We start from the raw sequence: 16,262 nt of genomic DNA on the forward strand, positions 1-16,262 counted from the left end.
TTTTTTTTGAGACGGAGTTTCGCTCTTGTTACCCAGGCTGGAGTGCAATGGCGCGATCTCGGCTCACCGCAACCTCCGCCTCCTGGGTTCAGGCAATTCTCCTGCCTCAGCCTCCTGAGTAGCTGGGACTACAGGCACGCGCCACCATGCCCAGCTGATTTTTTGTATTTTTAGTAGAGACGGGGTTTCACCATGTTGACCAGGATGGTCTCGATCTCTAGACCTTGTGATCCACCCGCCTCGGCCTCCCAAAGTGCTGGGATTACAGGCTTGAGCCACCGCGCCCGGCTGGCTTTTTCTTTTTTAAGAAAAAGTTTATTAGATAATAAAACCAAACTAAAGAATATTTATAAAATATGCAAACGAAATAGCTACAATAATACAAATAACCATGTATGTTAGTCTTCTATTGCTGTGTGGCACATTACCACAACTTAGCTGCTTAAAACAACATCCGTTTATCAGCTCACAATTTTGTGGATCAAATTTCAGCATGGTGGGGCAGGGATTCTTCTCAAGGTATCATAAGGTGGAAATAAAGGTGTCAGCTGGGCTGAATTCTCATTGGAGGGAAGAATCAGCTTCCAGGTTCACTCTTGTTGACAGAATTCGGTTCTTTGAAGTTGTAGGATTTAAGTCCTCATTTCCTTGATGTATGGTCCCCTCCAACTTCAAGCCAGCAACGGCACATCTTACGCTTTAAATCTCTGAATTCCTGTTCCGCAAATAGCTGGAGAAAATGCTCTCTTTTTAAAGACTTCATGATATCAGGTTTGGCCCACCCAGATAATCTCATTTTTTATTAACTCAAAATCCACTGATTAGTAGCCTTAATTACATTTGCAAAATCCCTTCTGCAATATTCCATGACATAATCACAGAAATAACACCAGGGAGCAGAAATCATTGGGGCCATCTTAGAATTCTTCTTACCACACTTTGAATCCAACACCCAGGTAAGAAGATGGAAACATTGTCAAACCCCCGGTCAGCACTTTCCTGTATCCCCTTCCTTCTATCTCGAACTTTAAGTCTAGACTTTCCTAGCTTTTCGTTTCCCTCTTACCATCTACAATGCATCTACACTGATGATGCATGCAGGCGTATTGCTGTAGTATAATGCTTTTTGCTGACTGTAGGAATAGACCACATTGCTTTTACTGCTCCTTTCTGCGTCAGTTTGCACACAAACTGTTTCCAATAGTTTTTGACATTTTTGTACATTTCTCCTAGTTCACCCATGCCAGGTTTTCTCAAGAGTAAAAACCTAAAAGTGTAATCACAGGGTCATGGGATTTGAACATCTTTAGCTCTACTGAATGTACAAAAATGTTTTCTACAGGTTTTAATTTCCAACTTAATAACATTATGGTCAGAAAACATGATCTATGTAACTTTACTCCTTTGTGTGTGTGTGTGTGTGTGTGTGTGTGTGTGTGTGTGTGTGTACTTTTTAGCCTAGAATATACTCAATTTTCATAAATATTTTGCATAGGATATAGAAAAATGTTCCACATCAGATGAAGGTTGTTTATTTTGCTATTCAAATCTTTAGTGTCCTATGTTTTTGATTGTTTGACTTATCCTCAGAATCAGAGTTCTTTAAAGGTAGAGAATTTTTCTATTTTATTCGCTTCTGTATTCCCGATGCTGGTACATAATAGGTGTGCTCAATACATGTTTGTTGAAAGAATGCATTAATTACCGAGAAATGAATGCTAGCGTCTTCCTCTATTATTGTGCATTGTTCATATCCTTGTACTTCTCAATATGTGCTTTTTATATTTTGAGGCTATGGTATTAAGTGCATAGAAGTGTATAGAGTGTTCTGTTTTTCTGGTGAATTGAATCTTTTATCATTATGCAGAAACCTTATTTTTCACTAGTAATGCACTTAGCCTTAAGTATTTTGTATCTAGTATGAACATGGCAACAACATCTTCCTTTCTGTTGCTATTAATTTTGCTTAATATCTTTTTCTATTTTAAACTTCTTTCTGTGCCCTTATGCTTTAGATGTATCTCTTTTAAATTGTATATAGCTAGACTTCTCAATCTCAGCTGTCAACCTTTGTCTTTTACCTGGAAAGTGTAGTATCTTTACATTTATTATATCAATATGCAACATTTAAAATTGTTTCTCCTGTAGAATTTTGTGTATCCTATTCTACAGCATTTTCCTTATTTCTCCTACTCTATTCTTGCCCTCTTTTGATCAAGTTTTCCTATCTACTAATTTAATGTTTTTTAATATCTCTATTTTACAACTTTCTCTAGGTATTTTAATAACCATGTTTAACAATTCAATATTAGTCAATGTCTGTCCCCATCTTCCTCAGTGATGAAAGAACCTTGTAACATTACTTTGATTCTGTTTCCCTCAGTTTTTATGTTATTGTTATAGCTCAAATTAGACATTGTTACTATTTGTGCAGTCACTGTTTTTCACCAATACTTCTCTCTTTAGTTATTCATATATATTTCAGGTCATCCATCTTGGATCATTTTCCTTTTGCCTAACAAACATCCATTCAAATTTCTTTTAATGAGGGCTCATCTGTTGCTACTCAACTGTCTTAAGTTGGCTTGTCTGAAAATGCTTTATTTATCCTTCTTCTTAAAAGATAATTTCTCTGGGTATATACGTTTCTGGTTGACTGACAGGTTTTTTTTTTTCTTATCACATTAAATAAGTTTTACTGCTGTCTCTGTAGTTATGCAGCTGTTAGAAAATCAACTGACAGCTAAATTCCATTTGTTGGTAGTTAACGCGCTATTTCTCTCTGCATATTTTTAATTTATTCTCTTATTGTGACATTCTGCATTTTTGCTATGATTAGTATATTATCATATTATTTATATATGTAAATTCAATGCTATGTGTATATATTTGTATCTACATTTATATCTATATTCCATGAGATTTGTTGGCTTCTAGAATTAGGACTAGTGGTTTTTAACAGTTATCGGAAATTTGTAGCCATTATGTCTTTGAAAATTACATTTGCCATTCTTTTATATCCTCTTAGAACTCCATTAGAATGCTATGCATCTTACATTATTCCACATGCCTTTTCTGGATCTCTAGTCACACATAAGAGAATCTTCTCACTCTAACCACCATCCAGTCTATCTTGTAATTTCTATCTGTGATCCATTCTGAATAATCTCTTCAGATCTTCTAATTTTCTAATACATCTTTTACTAGGCAATGCGTATGTAACATATCTCTTGAGGTTTTTAATTCAATTATTCTACTTTTTACTTCTAGAAGTTCTATTTGGTTCTTTTTTCAAACTGCTTGTTTTTTTTTTTCTGACAGTCTTGCTCCTTGCTCATTTTTTTCAGTTTTCATTTTTTATTCTGAATTTGATCATTCCAACACTTGAATTTTTTGCAGATCTTAGCTGTCGGTTTTATCTTCCAGCTGTGTGTGTGTGTGTTTGTGTGTGTGTATGTGTGTGTGTCTGTTTTATGATTTTTATTTACCAATGCTCTTTGGAATTTTGCCTGTTAGAATGCTTTGGAGTTTGGTTTGACATTGCATTTCTTCAGAAAGGATGTAGGTTTGCTTCTGCCAGTTTCCCAAGGCCTTGACTAGCCCTGGATCATTTTGAATTAAGTTCTCTGAGGGTTTTTTGTTTTTTGTTTTTGATTACACAGGTAGCAGATTTGAGCTGTAATTCAGGTAAAGCCTGGCTATGGGTAATAAGAATTCTCAGAGATTTTTTTTCCTCCCCTTCAGGGCAAAATTTAAGACAGATAAAGTTTTGCTGCTTTTTATCAATGCAGTATGTTAGTATGAGTCACTCTTACAAGCAAGTGCTAATATGTACTCAGTAGGTGGCAGGATCAGGGAGGGCTTCATTTATCTTGTTCCCAATACTCCTCCCAGCCACCAATAGGAAAGCCAAAATCACCAAGTGCAGGGCCAAAGTTGGCTTCAGGGCTCCTTTACTTCCAGAATTCCCATCTTCACTTTATTTGGGGGCTCTAGGTTTCTTATTTTCTTGACAGCTCAGCCGTCCATTTAAAAAGAGCATCTCAATTATTTTCTCTCCTCTCCACAATCTTGAGGAGTCTGGCTAAATTCTGGGTAACTGTTTTTAAAAAAGAAGGCACACATGGACACAAGGAGGGGAGCATCACACATTGGGGTCTGTCAGGGGGAAATAGGGAAGGGACAGTGGGGGGTGGGGAGTTGAAGAGAGAGCATGGGGAGAAATGCCAGATATAGGTGATGGGGAGGAAGGCAGCAAATCACACTGCCATGTGTGTACCTATGCAACAATCTTGCATGTTCTTCACATGTACCCCAAAACCTAAAATGCAATTAAAAAAAAAAGAAGGCATCTGTTAATCTTGATACAGTGAAAGTAGCAGGAGAAGGTACACATAAAATCTTATAATTTTAAGTATTCATTAAGATTTCTGTCCATTTTGATTAATTTTTGCACATCGTACAACGTATGCATCAAAGTTGGTTTTGGGTGTGGATATCCAGTTGTGCTAACACCATTTGTTGAAAAGACCATCTTTACCCCAGTAAATTGCCTCAGTGTATTCCTTGAAAGGAGAGCAAAGAATTCACATAAATTCTAATTAATAGCATAACGTACCTTCAGAAAAGCAAAGAATCTTCTCATAATTAAAAGTCATACTACCCAAATTTGAGATCATTTTAGAAACATAATCAACACTTAAACAGTCCAGTTCATATGAAGAGAGAAAACATAATTAATAAAAAGCAATTAACAAAATTGAAATTCTAAAAAATACCATTTACACTACCACCAAAAATATTTCATACTTAGGGGAAAATACATCAAAAAAAGTGCTGACATGTGTTCTAAAAACTAAAAATTGATGAGAGAAATTAAAGGCCACCTAAATGGCTGAAATATACTACGTCCATGGATCACAGACTCAATATTTCTAATATGTCTGTGCTCCCCAATGAATACATAGATTCACCTGCAATCACAATCAAAATCTCAGAAGCCTGTTTGTAAAAATTGGCAAGCAGATTCCAAAATTCACATGGAAACAGAGAACCTAGAAGAGTCAAAGCAACTTTGAAAAGTTTAAGGATTAAAAATACTTGCCTTCAAGTTATATTATAAATTTACAGTTATTGAAACAGTGGCACTGGAATAAAAATAGATAAATAAACCAGGGAAACAGATTCGAGTCTAGAAATAAATCTACACAAATATAGGCAACTGTTTTTCAACATACATGCAGAGGCAATTTAGTGGGATAAGATGGTCCTTTCCACAAATGGTGCTAGCACAACTGGATATTCACATGCAAAAAATAAACCAACCTTTACCCACACCTTGCACAATATACAAAAATTAACTCAAAAGGGACAGAGATCTTAATGAATACTTAAAATTATAAAACCTTTGAAAGAAAGCATAGGAGAAAATGTATGTGGCCTTAAGTTAGACAATAATTTCTTAAATAAGAGGCCAAAAGCACAATCCATATTAGTATAGATTGATAAATTTGGCTTCGACAAAATTTAAAACCTCTTCTCTTCTCTTCAAAATACACTCTTGAGAGCATAAAAATGGGTGTTAACATGTGACACAAAATAAGAAAAAAAGGAGTATAAAAAGGCTACAGACTTGCAAATTATATCTGATAAAGGACTTATAGCTAAAATACATAATCTCACACGAGTTAGAATGGCTATCATTAAAAAGTCAGGAAACAACAAATGCAGGAGAGGATGTGGAGAAATAGGAACGCTTTTACATTGTTGGTAGGAGCGTAAATTCGTTCAACCATTACGGAAAACAGCATGGCAATTCCTCAAGGATCTAGAACCAGAAATACCATTTGAACCAGCAATGTCATTACTGGTTATATACCCAAACAATCATAAATTATTCTACTATAAAGACACATGCACACATATGTTTATTTCAGCACCATTTGCAATAGCAAAGACTTGGACCCAACCCAAATGTCCAGTCTATCCAATGATAGACTAGGTAAAGAAAATGTGGCACATATACACCATGGAATATTACACAGCCATAAAAAAGGATGAGTTCATGTCCTTTGCAGGGACATGGATGAAGCTGGACACCATCATTATCAGCAAACTAACACAGGAACAGAAAACCATCACCACATGTTCATTCAAAAGTGGGAGCTGAACAGTGAGAACCCAGGGACACAGGGAGGGGAACATCACACACCAGGGCCTGTCAGGGGGTGTAGGGCTAGGGGAGGAATAGCATTAGGAGAAATACCTAATGTAGATGATGGGTTGATGGGTGCAGCAAACCACCATGGCACATGTATGCCTGTATAACAAATCTGCACGTTCTGCACGTGAATCCCAGAACTTAAAGCATAATCTTTTTAAAAAAGTTAGAAAAAAGGAACTGTTAAACCTCAAAAATAAAAAATCTTGATTAAAAAACTCATAAGATTTCAACAGATATTTCACAAAACACAATAAACTGATGGCAAATACCCACGTGAAAAGATGCGTACGATCATTAGTTACTAGCCACCTACTAAAATGACTAAATTAAAAAGGTGAATGGGTAAAGAAACTTGCTATGTTAACACAGTGGGATACCACCCACCAATAAAAAGAAATGGCCAACCGTTACATGCAAGAATAATTATTTTGTTAAATCCCAAAATAACTATTCTGAGTGAAAGAAGCCAGACAACAAAAAGTATATATTATTTCATTTATATAAAATTCTAGACAAATGTAAACTAATCTATAGAATAAGAACCATGTCAGTGGTTGCCTGGGGTGATAGGATCAGAAAAGAGGGATTAGAATGGGGCAGGAAAAACCTTTTGGGGATTGTGGATATGTTCATTGTCTTGATTGTAATGATGGTTCCATGAGTGTATAAAAATGTTAAAACTGATGAAATTGTTCACTTTACATATGTGCGGTTTATTGTATGACAATTATACCGAGTAAATCCATTGAAAATACAACAAAAAATAATATACTCTGAATTTCATGAATTAAAAAATAAATAGAACAAATTATTTGCCACTTCCTGAGCACCTGCAAATAGATACACATCACAGAGGACATCTGAGTTTGTTTTTCTAATGAACCTGAGGTGAACACAACTGAATAAATTAAAACCTTTGGTTTATGGTACACTCTCTTCATTGGTTCATGTATGGTTCTTTTTAATTTATTTCATTTGCTTGCATATGTATTTATTATAATATTGTAAATAGTCATGAGTGGCTGGCCAATTGGAGAACCATAACTCTGATCATCACATCTCTTTATTTCATTCCCCAGTCTTCAAACCCTGCTCCCAAATGACCAATCACCCTAAATTTTCTATTTAGCATTCCCTTGATATCTTAGAATATTTTTATCTGATGACTAAAATAAATAGTTTTGTATGTCCTTTGAATTTAAAAAGTATGTATTTCATTCTCATAACAGTATTGTTCATGATAACCAAGAGGTGAAGGCAACACAACTGTCCATCAACAGAATGGATTTTTAAAATGTGGTACCTATGTACAATATGATTCTATTCAACCTTTAAAAAGAATGGGGCCAGGTCCAGTGGCTCACACCTGTAATCATATTTTTTTTAATTCATAGCACTTTGGGAGGCTGAGGCGGGAGGATTGTTTGAGCTCAGGAGTTCAAATCTAACCTGGGCAACATGGAGAAACCCCATCTCTAACAAAAATAAAAATAATTTAAAAATAATTTAAAATTTTTTTTAAAAAAAGGATATTCTAACACGTTATAGCATGAATAAACCTTGAGAACATTCTGCTAAGTGAAATAAGCTTGTCCAAAAAGACAAATACTACATGATTCTATTTATATAAGGTATCTAAAATCAAATTCAGTGAAACAGAATAAAATGGTTACAAGGGACTAAAGGGTAAAGGAAAAGTAGGAGTTTTTGTTTAACAGGTTTAGAGTTTCAGACTGGCAACATGAGAAAGTTCTCAAGAGATGTTTCACAACAATGGACTATACTTACTACTCAATTGGACACTTATAATGGCCGAGATAGAATACATAAGCAGAACATGCATGAAGAAAAAATGATTAAGATAGTAAATATTTTTGTTACATGGTTTTACCATAATGAAAAACAAATAAACAAGCAAAGCAAAAAAGGAACCATGCTAAATGTAGTCTTTTTTCACTGAACAATACTAAATTATTATTCACATTATTGTATGTGTCTGTGGTTAATTTGTTTTCACAGCTGTAAAATACTAATTTTCTCTTTTCCACTTTCTTTGGTTTATTTTGCCTGACTCATTAATTTTCAGCAATTTTTTTTAAATGTATGCATTCAGCCCGGCATGGTGACTCACACTTCTAATCCTGTAATCAGTACTTCGAGAAACAAAGTCTATCAAACAGGTTTTTCCTTTTGTCTCTTGTTTGGTACATTAGGAGTCTTTATAATCTGACGTCTTTCCTATTTCTTTAATTCTAGAAAAAGTTCTACATTGTATTTTTAAATATTTTATTTTCTCCATCATTATTTTCTCTCCTTCTGGAATCATTTTTCTGTAAAAGTTAGCACCTCTGCTCCTATTCTCCATATCTCTTAACTTTTCTTTTGTATTTTCTATTTCTTTGTATTCTATTTTCTTCTTGAGATTGTTTTTCAATCTGTTCTAGCTCATCAGTCGGGTCTTCACCTGTGTATCGATGCTACTATTTATACCATCTTCTTAGCTTCTTATTTTAATATCTAATTTTTCATACCTAATATTCATACTAGGCCACTTTTATGTTTTTGTGTTTCTGTTTCATACTGAAAATTTCCCTTTCCCCTCTGAAGTAATTTAGATATTTTTCCCCTCCAAATCTTATGTTGAAATGTTATCCCAAATATTGTCCAGTTTGTCCATGTATTGTTCATTATGTCCTTTAATACATGTGATATGTTTGTTTAAATATTTTGATTAGTATTGTAATACTTCCAGAGATCTTTGTTGTTTTTCTTTCGAGATAATTAAATTCCATAAATATTTCATTATTTTGGCTAATGAAATCATTCTTTCCCAGGGATATCATATAGGGTATGCTGAGAAAGGGCTCAAATGCCTCCAGAAGCCCACACCTGGATCTATCTTCCCAAGTGAGTAAAAGGACTGAGTGGGGATGAGTCTTAGTCTGGAAAGTCTCAGGCATCATAAAACCAAAATTAATCATCCTCCTTTGTCACCAAGCAACACCTTCAGATAAAGACTTCCATGTTAGAATCACTTGGCAAGCTCTGAGAAGGATGATGCTGAGGTCATCAGACCAGGTCAGTTACATCAGAATCTCTGGGGGTAGGACCCAGGTAAGAATGATCACAGTATAATGGTGGGAAGTGGGAGAGGGTGACTTCCAGGGCCACATAATCTCCAGATTTTTTTCCCAGTTTCCCACCTGACAGTGTGTGTACCACCTGTGGGTCTTTGTCACTGGTTTCTGTAGGAAGCAGTTATCAATAATAACTACAACAGCAGAGAATGATTGGCAAGAGCTGAATTGTACAAACTTTTCATTAAACCTCTCATAGCAGCACCAGATCCCTCTGCCTCAGACTCTAGCCACTAGGCACCCAGTCACAAACCATAACTACCACCTCATTTCAAAATTTTCTTCCATAGCCACAGGAGTTTCTCCTTTGTGGGTGTTGTTTGTATTCTCTAACATCTATGCTATGTTTTCCTCTATCTATGATTTATCCAGTTAATTTTGAGAAAGGAGCCTGTCCAAATCAGGAGGAACTACCTCTCATCAATTTTAAGCCTAGAAGTTTACATTCCCAATAAAAAAAAATTTTGAAAACTCCAAGCATTTATAATTAAATAATTAGCTCCTGATGAATCCACATGTATGCACATATATGTCACAATTTCCCTTTCATAAGGCATGCTTTTATTTTGGGAAAGGAAAATGTTAGCTAGCTTCATAGTCAATATACGTGTAGTTAAAAAAAAAAATTCAAACTGACAAATATCTCTCATTCTTGGCATTTCTATGAAATTTCTTACTCTTATCAAGTATATTTCTATCCTACTCTGGGTACCAGTATCTCTCAATATCATCCTTTTTGATAGAAGTGGAAAGAGGATGTCTTTGTCATTGATGTGCTTCATTCTTCACCATCATCCCAAATCCCACCAGCTTTTAAAACCAGCATAGGTCTTAGGAATTTACTCTATATGTGTCTTTATTTTTTTTTCTAGTCAACTTAGAATGTTCAGCATGTGGAAAAATTTCCCTTTGCTCTCTAATAGAGTTTAGATATTAATAATATTAATATTTTTCCCCTGCAAATCTTATGTTGAAATGTGATCCCAAATGTTGGAAGTGGGGCTTAGTGGGAGGTCATGGGGGCAGATCCCTCATGAATGGCCTGGTGCCCTCCCCACAGTCATAAATTCACGTAAGATCTAGTTGTTAAAGACTCTGGAAGCCGGGTGCAGTGGCTCATACCTATAATTCCAGCACTCTGGGAGGCCGATCAGGTGGGTAGAGCACCTGAGGTTGGGGGTTCGAGACCAGCCTGACCAATACGGAGAAAAATGCTCTAGTAAAAATACAAAAATTAGCTGGACTTGGTGGCACAAACCTATAGTCCTAGCTACTAAGGAGGGTGAAGCAAGAGAATCACTTGAACCCGGGAGGCGGAGGTTGCAGTGAGCCAAGTTTGCGCCATTGCAGTCCAGCCTGGGGAACAAGAGTGAGACTCTGTCTCAAAGAAAAAAAAAAGACTCTGGAACCCCTTGCACCTTTTATCTTGCCTCCTCTCTCATGGTGTGGCACGCCCAGCTCCTCTTGCCTTCCACCATGACTGTAAGCATCCTGAGGCCCTCATCAGAAACTGATGCTGGCACCTTGCTTCTTGCACAGCCTGCAGAACCATGAGCCAAATAAGCCGATTTTCCTTATAAATTACCCAGTCTCCACTATCTCTTTATAGCAGTGCAAAATGGACTCATATACCCTTTATAAGACTAGTTGCCTCTAAAATCTCCTGCGCCCTTGAAATCATGCACAGTTTGGCTAAAAAGCCACCTGCTATTCTTTTCTAGCCACTTGTATTCTATGTTTCTACGCTGCGTAAGAAATTACTACAAACATGGGAGCTTGAATCAGCACACATGTATTACCTCAGCATTTCTGCAGGTCACACATCTGGGCACGGCATAGCTTGGTCCTCTGCAGAAGGTCTTACAAGGCTACATTCAAGATGTTGGCCAGGACTGGCTCTTCACTGGAGGCTCAGCTAGGGAAGGATTTGCTTCCCAATTCCTTTTGGCAGCAATGAGTTCCATGTGGCTTTAGGAGTTCTGGCAGCTTGCCTCTTCACAGCCAGCAAGGGAGACAGAACGTCTGTGGAGCCAGTCAGCTAGCAAGACACAGTCATATAACGTCACATAATCATGGGACCGACGTGCCATTGCCTTTGCCATATTCTGTTGTTTAGGAGCAAGTAATGGGTCTGGTCTACACCTAAGAAGAAAAAATTACACAAAGGCCTGAATACCAAGAGGAAGGGGTCTTGGGACCACCTTAAAGTTTATCTGCCACACCACTACTACGTCAACCCCCACAAAATTGCTTCTCTCCCAAGCCAATGGACCTGCCTCCTGGACCTCCTGATGTTTGGTAGAAAATAGCTCTCAGCAGGCTAGAAACACCTGGGGATTTTCATTCAGTAACTGACAAGGAACAATTCCTTTCTACTTTGATTTAATTATAATGTACCAAAAATTAAATGTCCAAGGATTATTAGGATTTGAGTTTGGATGCATGTAATGACGACATGAAATAAAGTGACTTAAACCAAACTGAGTTTTATTCCTTTCTCACAGAAGAGTCAGAATTAAGCCGTTCAGGGGGCTCTCTTCCTCAGAGTTACTGGGAATGGGGGCTGTGTCTATCTTGTTAGATCCATAGAGCACTGTCCTCATCATGTGGCCCAAGACGGCTTGCTATCAGGTTCATATTTTAGTAGGATACAGGAAGGGAGAAACACACATATTGGAAATTTTGTGCACTACTTTCCCTTGAATCTTTTTGACAAAAATCATTTATGTGAAAGTACCTACCAAGGGAGACTAAACCACATAGACTTTATTCTGAGTAGTCATTTCGTGGCCAAAAGATAGAGATTCTCACTAAAGGAAAATAAATCAGGAGAAATAGAAACCAGAAGACAACCTACATTGGTAAACTCCACTAAAGTGACTTTTTTTTTTTAGTAGAAACGGAGTTTTACCATGTTGGCCAGGCTTGCCTCGAACTCCTGACCTCACGTGATTTGCAGGTCTTGGCCTCCCAAAGTCCTGGGATTACAGGTGTGGGCCACCACACCCAGTCCTAATGTGAATCGTAACTCCACTTAGGATTTATTTTTCTCTCAGTTTTCCCCTCAGTTAGCCAAAGTTTCCTTTATCCCCAGACCTACTACATGGCCCAATCAAATTGTGCTCCCTAAAATGAAGTTTTTTAATAACAAAATAAAATACTTTAAAATAAAAATTTTAAAGGCATTCAATTGTTGGACAAGCGGATCAAAGGAAAAAGCAAAATGTGTGCCACGGTGCTGATCGCTGTTTAATAGTTTGGGTTTTCCCACAACCTTTTGGCTTCAGAATTGGGACCTGACCTTTCCAAGTCTCTCCCTCCATTGTGTTTTAATTAGAAATAAGAATTTACTTCTTATTGGTTATTCTGAGACCTACAGAGAATAGGACTAGAACCTATTTTGAGAAGCCAAATAAAATAATACTGTGAACTGAAATGCTTTTGTGGTCCACTTAGCAGTGATTGGGCAAGAATTTCATCTTAATTTTTTATAGTGCTTATAATTTGAATGCATTTTAGACACATGTTACATTCATGGCTCTCCAGGTGACATAATCACAAATACCTGCACACTCGATTCTTGATTGCTCCATGCACCTGCAGAGGAGCCCTACAGGCATATGGGAATATAGATGTGTAACATGACAAAGGTATTGAAATACAACCCTAAAAGTTGATAATGGTTTGCTCTGAGTAGAGGGATGGGGTGGAATTGGAGTAAGTGGAGGAGGTTTCATGTTGAAGGCTAAATAATGCCCTCACAAGAATGTCCACATTCTAATCCCCACAACCTGTGAATATATTATCCTGTTTGTGTGTGTGTGTGTGCGTGTGTGTTGTGTGTGTGTGTGTGTATGTGTGTGTTTGTGGGGTTTTTTTGTTTGTTTGTTTTGTTTTGTTTTGTTTTGTTTTGTTTTGTTTTTTTAGACGGAGTCCTGCTCTGTCCCCAGGCTGGAGTGCAGTGGTGCAATCTCAACTCACTGCAACCTCCGCCTCCTGGGTTCAAGCGATTCTTCCGCCTCAATCTCCCGAGTAGCTGGTATTACAGGCGCGTGCCACCACACCCTGCTAATTTTTGTATTTTTAGTAGAGACGGGGTTTCATCATGGCCAGGATGGTCTCAATCTCTTGACCTCGTGATCCACCCACCTCGGCCTCCCAAAGTGCTGAGATTACAGGCGTGAGCCACCACACCTGGCCGAATATATTATCTTACATGGCAAAAGTGACTTTAGAGATGTGATTAAGTTAAGGGTCCTGAGCTGGGGAGACTCTTTGGGTGGGCCCTACATGTAATCACAAGGATCCTTAGGCAGAAGGAGATTTTACATGGAAGAGAAAGTGAGGTGACAGTGGGATCAGAGGTAGGAGATGTGATGTGATGTGACCACAAGCCAAGGAATGAGGACGTCCCCCAAAAGATGGAAAAGCCAAGGAAATTATTCTCCACAAAGCCCCCAGTGAGTGCTGCCCTATTGACTCTTTGATTTTGGCCCAGGGAAATCCATTTAGGACTAATGGCCTTCAGAACTATAAAAGAATGCATCTAAGTTGCTTTAGGCACCAGATTTGTGGTATTTTGTTACATCAGCAATAGGGAACCAATGTAATTTAACTTCTCACCTTGATCTCTCCTAAATGTCTGACTCTTTTTATAACAAGTGTATATTATTTTTGTAATTAAAAATAAAGAGAAAAATGATTATTTCTCATTATTAAAATGATTTTTTACCTTGTGAATTTTTTAAACATGTGCATCACATGTTCAAAAATAATTTTAAAATGACCTGAGAGATGCAGATTTACATTGTTGTCTCTTGATCATTCCATAGTCTGAATTGTACAGGGGGATGTGAGTATCATGGGGGCCAACCAGCCCTCAAATTTTGCCTTGGGCAACTTTATTTCTGTTTTTGATGTTATTGTGAGCTTTTCATTTGTCTGGTTTCCTGTAATGATGTCCCTGGTGCCATTATAGCATACCTGTGGCGTATGATGATCTACCAAGAAGAAAGGACTATGATTTCTATTTGTTTCTCTGCATTAACCAGCCACCAAGAATTTCAATGACTTTTTAAAACGAAGGCCAGGCATGGTGGCTCATGCCTATAATTCCAGCACTTTGAGAGGCTGAGGCAGGAGGATCAGTTGAGGCCAGGAGTTTAAGACCACCCTGGGCAACTTAGCAAGACCCTCATCTCTTCAGTTTTAAATTAGCTGGGCATGGGGGTGCATGCCTGTAGTCTCAGCTCTTCAGGAGGCTGAGGTGGGAAGATTGCTTGAGCCCAGGAGTTCCAGGCTACAGTGAGTTATGATTGCACCACTACAATCCAGCCTGAGCCATAGAACAAGATCTTGTTCATAAAAAATAAAAACAATAAAAAGTTTCCGATTAAAAAAGATAAAAAATCAAATTGTAGTGAACATAGGCTTTCGTTTGATAAGAGTATTTACAGCTTTCCCCCTAGCTTTCCCTTTGCTACTGCTAGTTCAAAGCTGTAAAAATAGCCCCAAGTAAATCTGATCTAGTTTATTTTCTGGTCTATTTCTTATCTTAATTACTCAGCCCCTGAAGACTGCGGACATCCTCAAGTACTAAAGAGCCCATGTGCTTCAAAGAAGTCACCAGATAATAGAAAAATGTAGAAAAGAAGCATTTGTTTTTCCTTCTATGCTGCCTCTTATAGACTTCAGCGTCTCCATGGTCTCCAGCAGGAAGATGACACCACAGTATGTCAAACTCCCAGTGATCCATGGATGCTTCCAGATGCATCCTTTGCAGTGTTGTTCCCTCCCTCATCACCACAATGTCTTTTTCTTACTTCCAAAAATACCTCACTGCTTTCTTAGAAAAGGAAAAGACCCATGACTCTCCCATCTTCCTTCACTTGGTCCAAACTGTAATGTATGAAGCAGGAATTCTGTGACATTTGTACAATATGGTTGGCATTGTTCCTAATTTTAAGACTTGTCTTATTTTGTCTCCCAGATAGTACTTTTTTGATTTTTTCTTTTGAGGGCATTTTGGGTGATGAACTGGGAATCAGTAATATGTAAGCTTGTTCTTATACTTTCATATTTCTTGGTTATCCAAACTTTTTAACTTTTCTTAAATGAATCTATATTATTTGTATAATTTTAAAATAAATTTCACTTAAATTTACTTAAAAGTAAATATTGTTACATTTCATTTAATAGTACTTTCCAATCAATTAATTCTTACAATAAATATTTGAACTCATAAAATATTCCAAATGACATTAGCTAGGCTCTAATTATCTGTTTAAATAGAGTTTCCTTTGTTCCTTTTACTGTTAGTATAATGATTATATTAGCCATCCAGTATGCACCTCTGCTCAGGAAAATTTAGATGAAAATGATAAAATTAATAAGTTTTTATTCTACCCTAAGGTATTCCCCTTGAGTCTTTTCAATCCAGAGTATTATAAACAGGAAAAACATCAGCATGTAGATGAACAGCTGGATTTTGTTTTAAATATTTTCTTAATTATAATCTATTTAATTTTTTGCAGTCGAAGGGATTTTTGATGTTATTGTTATTGCAGAAAATCTCTTACTTGTGTTTCTTATATGACAATCTTGTGTTTCTGGATTACAGAGCTGAAAAATATGGTGGCAATTGCTCTGGAAACCTTGTCTTCTTACTTTGCTCTTTAAAATTTTGCACCCAAGCAATAATTCTCTTTCAGGATAGGTCCTGAAAAATATATCAAATCTCACCAAATCATGTAGAAATAGAAGTTGCCAAAACTGGAAGAAGCCTAATAAATCTTGAGGAAATGTCACAAAAAGCAAGTATATATGCCTAGGGTGTTTACTTCCTCCTGAAACTTAGAAAGACCTTAGCAGCATAAAAGATACATGAACTCAGGATTCTGCTT

The 16,262-nt window shown here is 37.0% G+C and overlaps 1 long non-coding RNA gene across 1 annotated transcript; it reads right to left on the reverse strand.

Moving 5' to 3' along the window:
- Window positions 1-297: 297 nt before the first annotated feature.
- Window positions 298-12,246, reverse strand: LOC116527069. Its single transcript, XR_004258373.1, has 3 exons — window positions 12,102-12,246; window positions 11,160-11,502; window positions 298-730 (listed from the first exon to the last, which is right to left on the reverse strand). It is a non-coding gene; the product is annotated as an uncharacterized LOC116527069 (long non-coding RNA).
- Window positions 12,247-16,262: the final 4,016 nt, after the last annotated feature.

This window comes from Sapajus apella, unplaced genomic scaffold (genome assembly GCF_009761245.1).
Source record: "Sapajus apella isolate SASKATOON/1434 unplaced genomic scaffold, GSC_monkey_1.0 scaffold53, whole genome shotgun sequence".
Classification (NCBI taxonomy): domain Eukaryota; kingdom Metazoa; phylum Chordata; class Mammalia; order Primates; family Cebidae; genus Sapajus; species Sapajus apella.